The sequence below is a fragment of the Silurus meridionalis genome, chromosome 8, assembly GCF_014805685.1.
Source record: "Silurus meridionalis isolate SWU-2019-XX chromosome 8, ASM1480568v1, whole genome shotgun sequence".
Taxonomy (NCBI): domain Eukaryota; kingdom Metazoa; phylum Chordata; class Actinopteri; order Siluriformes; family Siluridae; genus Silurus; species Silurus meridionalis.
The window spans coordinates 2485150-2492112 of NC_060891.1; the positions used below are offsets into that span (position 1 = coordinate 2485150).

The 6963-nt window shown below is 39.8% G+C and overlaps 1 long non-coding RNA gene across 4 annotated transcripts; it reads left to right on the forward strand.

Moving 5' to 3' along the window:
• Positions 1-4202: 4202 nt before the first annotated feature.
• LOC124390550 lies at positions 4203-6252 on the forward strand. 4 transcript variants are annotated; one of them, XR_006926767.1, is made up of 3 exons: positions 4203-4246; positions 5564-5676; positions 6097-6252. It is a non-coding gene; the product is annotated as an uncharacterized LOC124390550 (long non-coding RNA). The 4 variants fall into 4 exon arrangements; XR_006926768.1 differs by lacking the exon at positions 4203-4246 and adding an exon at positions 4397-4471; XR_006926766.1 differs by lacking the exon at positions 4203-4246 and adding an exon at positions 4983-5240.
• Positions 6253-6963: the final 711 nt, after the last annotated feature.

The window sequence follows — 6963 nt, forward strand, 5'->3', positions numbered from 1 at the left end:
GGTGTTTGTTGAGAGCTCATTGATAAAAAAAATCGTAAAAAAAATTACTGAGGTAATTTAGTAGCTACATTTGAACTAAACTAGATAGCTTCAACACCATCACTTTCCCCCTCCCCCTATTCACTATTAAACCCTTGTATATACACACACACTCTATTTTGGACTCTTTCATTATGTGTGTGTGTGGTCATGTGTGTACTGTGTTAATAGTTATACGCAAAGACGATAACGCTCAACCCTAACATTAATGGTGTGTTAATGATGCGTAGCAAAATTGGTTTTAGTCGTTCAGTTCGATACCTTCAAAAAACATCCCGTAATGAGCTCACTATAACCCGGGGTAAACATGACGTGAGCACAACGGCATTGTTCTTCCGGCTCCTTCATCTCCAGTGACATCACCGACATCGTGGACTCTCCTTCTATTTTCCCCTCACCTATTTTTTTTGTGCAGCTCCAGTGATTGAGGTCAGGCTCAGGGTCCTTTACTGGTCCAACTAATGTGATTGCATCAGAAGCAATACCCCTAAACTACATCAGTCCGCGATCTGCATGCTAATTGGCTCCACTGTCCTTGGCAATGACCTTGGGGGGATTTTTCCCCTCAGCATGGGGGGTTGGAAAGAAAATACAGCGTTCACGGAGCGACTTGTGTGGTGAAATCTCGGGTTCGCAAACACCCCCCACCCTCTCACCTCCGACGTTATCTCCCCTTGCTCTATGCATCAAATTAGAACAAACGGCCAGGGCTTTATTCGGAGGGTAAGCCTGCGTGACCTCTGGTGACAAGAGACGTTTCCCCGCCGCTGCACACGGCCACTGACACGACACCTCGCTCCTGCATGAGCTTAAGAAAAGAGCTGCGCTCGCGATGCAAATACGCAAAAAGGGGCGAAACGGCGGAACGCAAAAATAAACGCACACGTCCGGGACGCCTCAGAGACTAAGAAAGCGTTAAAAGGTACGGTCCGTCGTACGTTGTTTTTGATTTTCCTGAAAACTTCGCTCTAAGATTGACGACGGTGCGTCGGCTAAGAAACTTGTCCCGTACTCGTTAGCGTCGAAATCCAACTCGCCCTCAGTTACATCCCGTTGGATGCATTTGGGGTAATTGGGAAAGAGTGCAAATTGATTTATTTTTGCCTGAACTACTGCTTTAAGCTTCTCAGCAACACCTGGAATATTCCACCACACTGGACAGTAGTGCAAACGGTCAATAAGGTATAAAAAATAAAAAAAGCTTACAGTTAGTTTGAAAGCCCTGATTTCCAGTGTATACCGAAAAAATGTATAAATAAATAAATAAATAAGAACAATCCTGGTGTCATGCATAAACATGTCAGTTTAATGCTTGGCCACTCGACCGCTTCGTTGGCGCTCGAGGGTCACGGTGTGTGCAGGTACTCGCTGAGTTCAGTAATTAGGTGCGGTGCCTTGTTAAGGAGCCGAGCTCATTTGTGCGATCAGGGCCCAGGGTTGAAGGAAGTAGAGTGTAAAGTGTGGAGCGTGGACAACCCGGTTGGCATCCAGGCTTCCTTCACTCAGGAAAAGTCTGTTCACGCTGGAAAACAACTATTTCAACAACACGCAAGCATCTATAACGCTTTTATATACAATACGGGGTAGTGTTAGTCTGGGTAAAATAAAAGCTAGCAAAGAACAGAACAGCATTTAAACTGCAAAACGAGTGTCACTCTCGACAAGCTCATGCTAACCACCAACAGCGACATGTGATTAGCATAGTCCATACTGTCGCTAGTCTAATGCTAACTACCTACCATTAACAACAGCTACACCAACAAAGCCATAAGACTCCTTAATACAAAAGGGACTGAACTCACACTTACACACACACACACATGCAATTCAAATGAACAAATTCAATGAATATGTTTGCACAAATTGCTGCTAAACATATAGTTTAAATAGATAAACTCATTTCTACTATAGAGTCTTTCTTTCGGCTTCTCCCGTCAGGGGTCGCCACAGCGGATCCTCCGCATGTTTGATTTGGCACATGTTTTTACGCTGGACGCCCTTCCTAACGCAACCCTCCCCAATTTATCCGGGCTTGGGACCGGCACTGAAAGTGGCTGGGGTTGGTTCCCTGACCGGGGATCGAACCCGGGCCGCAGCAGTGAGAGCGCCGCAGCCTAACCACTAGACTACCAGACTATAAACTCATTACTGCAATGTCACATGTTTACTGTCTCACTGTCTTGTGATGTTTGCATCAAATATTTGCACACATTTACTTTATGTAGTGTCTTAGTTTGTGCTATTTTGTGTTAATTGATGTTGTTTCATGTGGCACCTTGGTCCTGAAGCGACACGGCTACATTTTAAAGTGTACTGTACTGTTTATGGCTGAAAAGACAATAACAAAAGAGTAAAAAAAAAGTTCTGAGCAGGGATTTGTTTATGACAAACTTGTTTCAGAGTCACATGACTCCCAGCTCACACAAAAAAAACCTCTCCTTTTAGGAAAAGTAAAGTCCGTGTCATTCGACCGCTCAGTGCATCAGCTACCGTTTCAAGGTGGATGCGTCGGGACGAACTTCTGAGGCGCGCGCTCGGGTTGAAACGGCTCCTCGCGAAGCAGATGCATTCGCCTTGGCACTGATTATTCCGCGCGAGAACAGCCAGGCAATCTGCTAGGCTAACATATGCTCAATACAAAACACGCTGGAGACTGACAGGTAGCGGAGGGAGAAAAATCTGTCTATATGTTTGAGGACGGATGCAGACGGCACGCCGCGTTATGGGCATGTGTTTCTCTTTCGCGTCGAAAGGAAAGAAAAAAATAAACGAATGCGGCAGATAGGAGGATAGAGAGAAAGGTATAGGGGAAAAGTTCGGATTTTTACGCTTTGTTTTTTTGCTAAACTCCTCCGTGAAATCGTCGACATTTGTTTCCTGGGTTCATTTCGGAGCAAATGTATATGCTGGATAAAAAAAAGGATCCCTACCATGAAGTGTTTTAGACAAGATAGACAACAGCATAACAGGATTGTTAGGTGAAGTGTTACACTGTAGCAAAAAGAAAATTGAGGAAGCATGTTAGCATGTTAGCAAAGCAACACCACGTCCAATGAGATACAATTTACAATTAAAGTTCAGCTCCATGTATTAGATTTCTTTTTTACATTTACTTATTCCCTTATTTATATTTATATATTTTTTTCTCTTACTTATAAAAGATACACACTATACTAATAAACGTTTGTGACACCTGAATAAAAGTATATTTTTTACTTCTTCTTGAACATCCAAATACACATTTAGTCCCCATTTGCTCTTATAATAACACCCTTGTGTTTATTAAAAAAGGTAGTGATATAGGTGAGAAGGCGAGGAAGCCTGGGGTGCAGCCAGCTTTCACATTCATCCCAAAGGTGTTCAATAGGGTTGGAGCTCTATAGCAGGAGATCTTCCACTCCAACCCATGTGCAGCAGATCTTCATGGAGCTGGTTTTGTACACAGGTGCATCATCATGCTGGAACATGTTATATGGAAAAGTTAGATAGTTAGCATATTGTTATAGCATATGTTTTTTTAAACAAACAATATGCTAACTATCTGACTTTGCGATATACTGTTAGCTTGCAAGAGCTTCCTAGATGTTTGTTAGTTTTGTAGTTAACCATAAAGCATTATTTGTTTAAAGGTTAAGTACACATCATCTGAAGCTCTAACAATAAGCTTATATTTGTTACATTGAGTTGTGAAACTTCACACGGTTAAAGCATAAAAAACCCAGCTTAGCTAGCTAACTCCGCTAGCAAACCGCTGTACATGTTCCCACATGGAAGAGTTTTGAACGCTAAGTTATAACAATCTATAATTTAAAACAATGTACCCGATCAAAAGATGAGTTTTAACATGAGTGATTAATGTGACTGTTAATTAGCCGAGGTATATGACATAGCTACATGCGTTTCAACCTTCTGCCTAACGTGACGGAAATGTCAATGACCTGGTTTGTTGCATAAAACAATAGGAACATGCTCATGTCTCTCAAAAATGATTAAAGACGAGATGTTTCCAAACTTTTGACAGGCTCCGTAAAACATAAAAACCTGTTCAGTATTGAACTTCAACGGAGCTAAATCGCATTATTCAGAGACGAGCACCAAATTCAAACAAGCAGTCGAATGTGACTGTTGAACTGTGTTTAGATTTCTGTTTAAAAAATCACAAGCACCTGCACTGCGCAACATGACTGAAGGTGAGCAGAAAAAAAAGGTCAGTGCGAATAAATGCTTAAGATGCTTACAGATCTCTCTCTCTCTCTCTCTCTCTCTCTCTCTCTCTCTCTTTTATACCCTTTTTGTGACTTCATTTTTATGTCCTATTTAAAAGCCAAACGCATCAGACAAGTCACTCAAAGTGGGACTCGTGGGACATGGGAGCCCTGGATCTGCCCATCATTAGACACAGTCTTACGCTCGCATTACCTTTGTTCAGGCTGTAAAAAAAAAAAAAAATCTCTCTCTTTTTTTTTTCTATAATGTTTTCAAATTTTCTAATTTCTAATCAGAACCTATTCATGAATGGAAAAATATCGTTTTATATTTTTTTAGATCTCCGCTATAGGGTGCAAAGTAGCAGAAGGATCGCTTGACTGCGAATTTGCACAAAATAGATTTTATGAAAAGGATTATGAGGAGGATTAAGATCAGAGGAAACTCGCCTCCAAATCCGACGAAATGAAAACGTCGCTGTCTGTTTATTTGTTCGGCAAATAATTAAGGAATACAACACTTGCACTAGGCATTTGTTTCTATAGCAACAACTACAAACATGCTTCCATAGTAACCACTAGAAATGCGTTTCTATTGTAACAGCTAGGTATTTGTTTCTATAGTAACGATTATACAGTAACAATCACAAACCTGTTTATATAGTAACAACCACACATTTGTTTCTATAGTAACCACGACAAACGTGTTTCTATTGTAACAAGTACACATTTATTCTTAGAGTAAACCTTATAAGCGTTTCTATAATAACAACTACACATTTGTATCTATAGTAACCACCACAAGTGTGTATCTGTAATAAACACCACAAACGTGTTTCTATAGTAACCACTACAAGAGTATTTCTATAGTTACAGCTGGGTGTTTGTTTTAATAGTATCAACTACACATTTGTTTTTAAAGTATCCACCAAAAACGACTTTCTATAGCAACGAATACACATTTGTTTCTATAGTAATCACCACAACTGTGTTTATGTAATAACAAGCACATGTTCCTACAGTAACAGCTACACATTTGTTTCTATAGTAACCACTATTTGTGTGTTTCTCTAGTAATTACCACACACATGACTAACACATTTTTATAGTAGCAACTAAGTAACAAGTACATATTTGTTTCCATAGTAACAAGTTTCTAAAGTAACTACCACAAACGTGTTTCTATAGTAATACAACTACACAATTGTTTTTACAGTAAAAACTACAAAAACGTTTTTATAGTAACGACTAAAATTTGTTTCTGTAGTAACCACCAGTATTAGTTACTATACTAATCACCACAAACGTGTTTTCTATAGTGACGACTACACATCTGTCTCCATAGAAGTACAAAATGAGTGAATGACTACAATCCTGAGGGAAAAAAACAAACACCTTCTGCCAATTAGATCTGAGAATCAACAGTGGACGGGTATGTGGTGTACATTGTGCAACCTTTGATTGTATTGTTTACAAAATATATCACTTCTTCTGAATCACCGCTAGGTAGACGCCTTACAATTTGATTTTTATTTTACAATTTACTTACGATTATTTCAGTGATTAGTGAAGTTTTTTTTAATGCTGTTACTCGAACAACCAAAGTTCTAACCTGAATGTAACGCAGTGCTATACCTGAAAAATCCGGGTTAAAAAAGTGAAATCATTATAATTGTTCGTAAAAGATATATGTTTGTTTTAATACATGTTTTTTTTATATTTGCTTTTCATTTAAACATATAGCTATTGTTTGGCTCTTTCCAACACATTCCAGCAATGAAGTGCTGGTTTTTTTTTCCTTCAAAGAAAAAGTAGTTACTAACTTAATTTTCGACATTCTGTTCCTTTTCAGTTGGAGTTATTTTTTCTTGCTTTGACACACCGCCGGTAAATCTGCAGTCTCCTCGGCATGTCCGTGGCAGCAGCTAAATACGAGCAAACAAAGGCACAAACAAAGCGCCTCTTCTCAATTTTCCAAATGACTTGTCCATTTTATGAGAATACATTTTTCCCCTGTTCTCTGCCATGCCTCTCTTTCTTTTTTTTCCCCTCCTCACTCCCCCTCTCAACAAGGCAATCACCTTTCTCATATACATCTGTACAAATTGATTTCCTCTTTACAAGAGAAGATAAAGACCATGGCAACAGAAATACCTGTAAGTGAGGGATAATTACTGAGCGAGACGCCCCCCGTGGAGCCCACTCACCAAGTCCCAACAACATGCATTTAAAACCTCAATAGCGCTCGACAGCGTCTCGTGAATAAGCCCGAGATTTGATTAAAATTATAGTTCTTTTGCTCTTACTTCATCTATTAAGATAAGCATCTTGCTCGGGACATTTTTATATATACGTATAAAGATGGGGCCTGGTACAATTTAACATTTTCCTCCTGCTGATCGGCATAAAAGGATCCCGAAGGGCCGCCACTTTCCTCTCACCTGTATAAAGCGCGTGGCTCGAGAATGGCAAATGTCTGTTAGGCACAGATTTCCACAAAGACGCTCAGAGAGAAAATGTCACACCGTTGTTTGCCTTTTCGTTCACTTTTCTGACAATCCTTTGCTTGCAATTAATACACACACTACATGAACAAACGTATTGGAACACTTGACGTTTCCGACCATATTTGGTTCTTTTGCAAGCAGTAACCACAAAGTTGATCATTGATTTTTTTTTTTTCTGTACCTGAATGCCCCACAGTGCATTATTCCTCTTT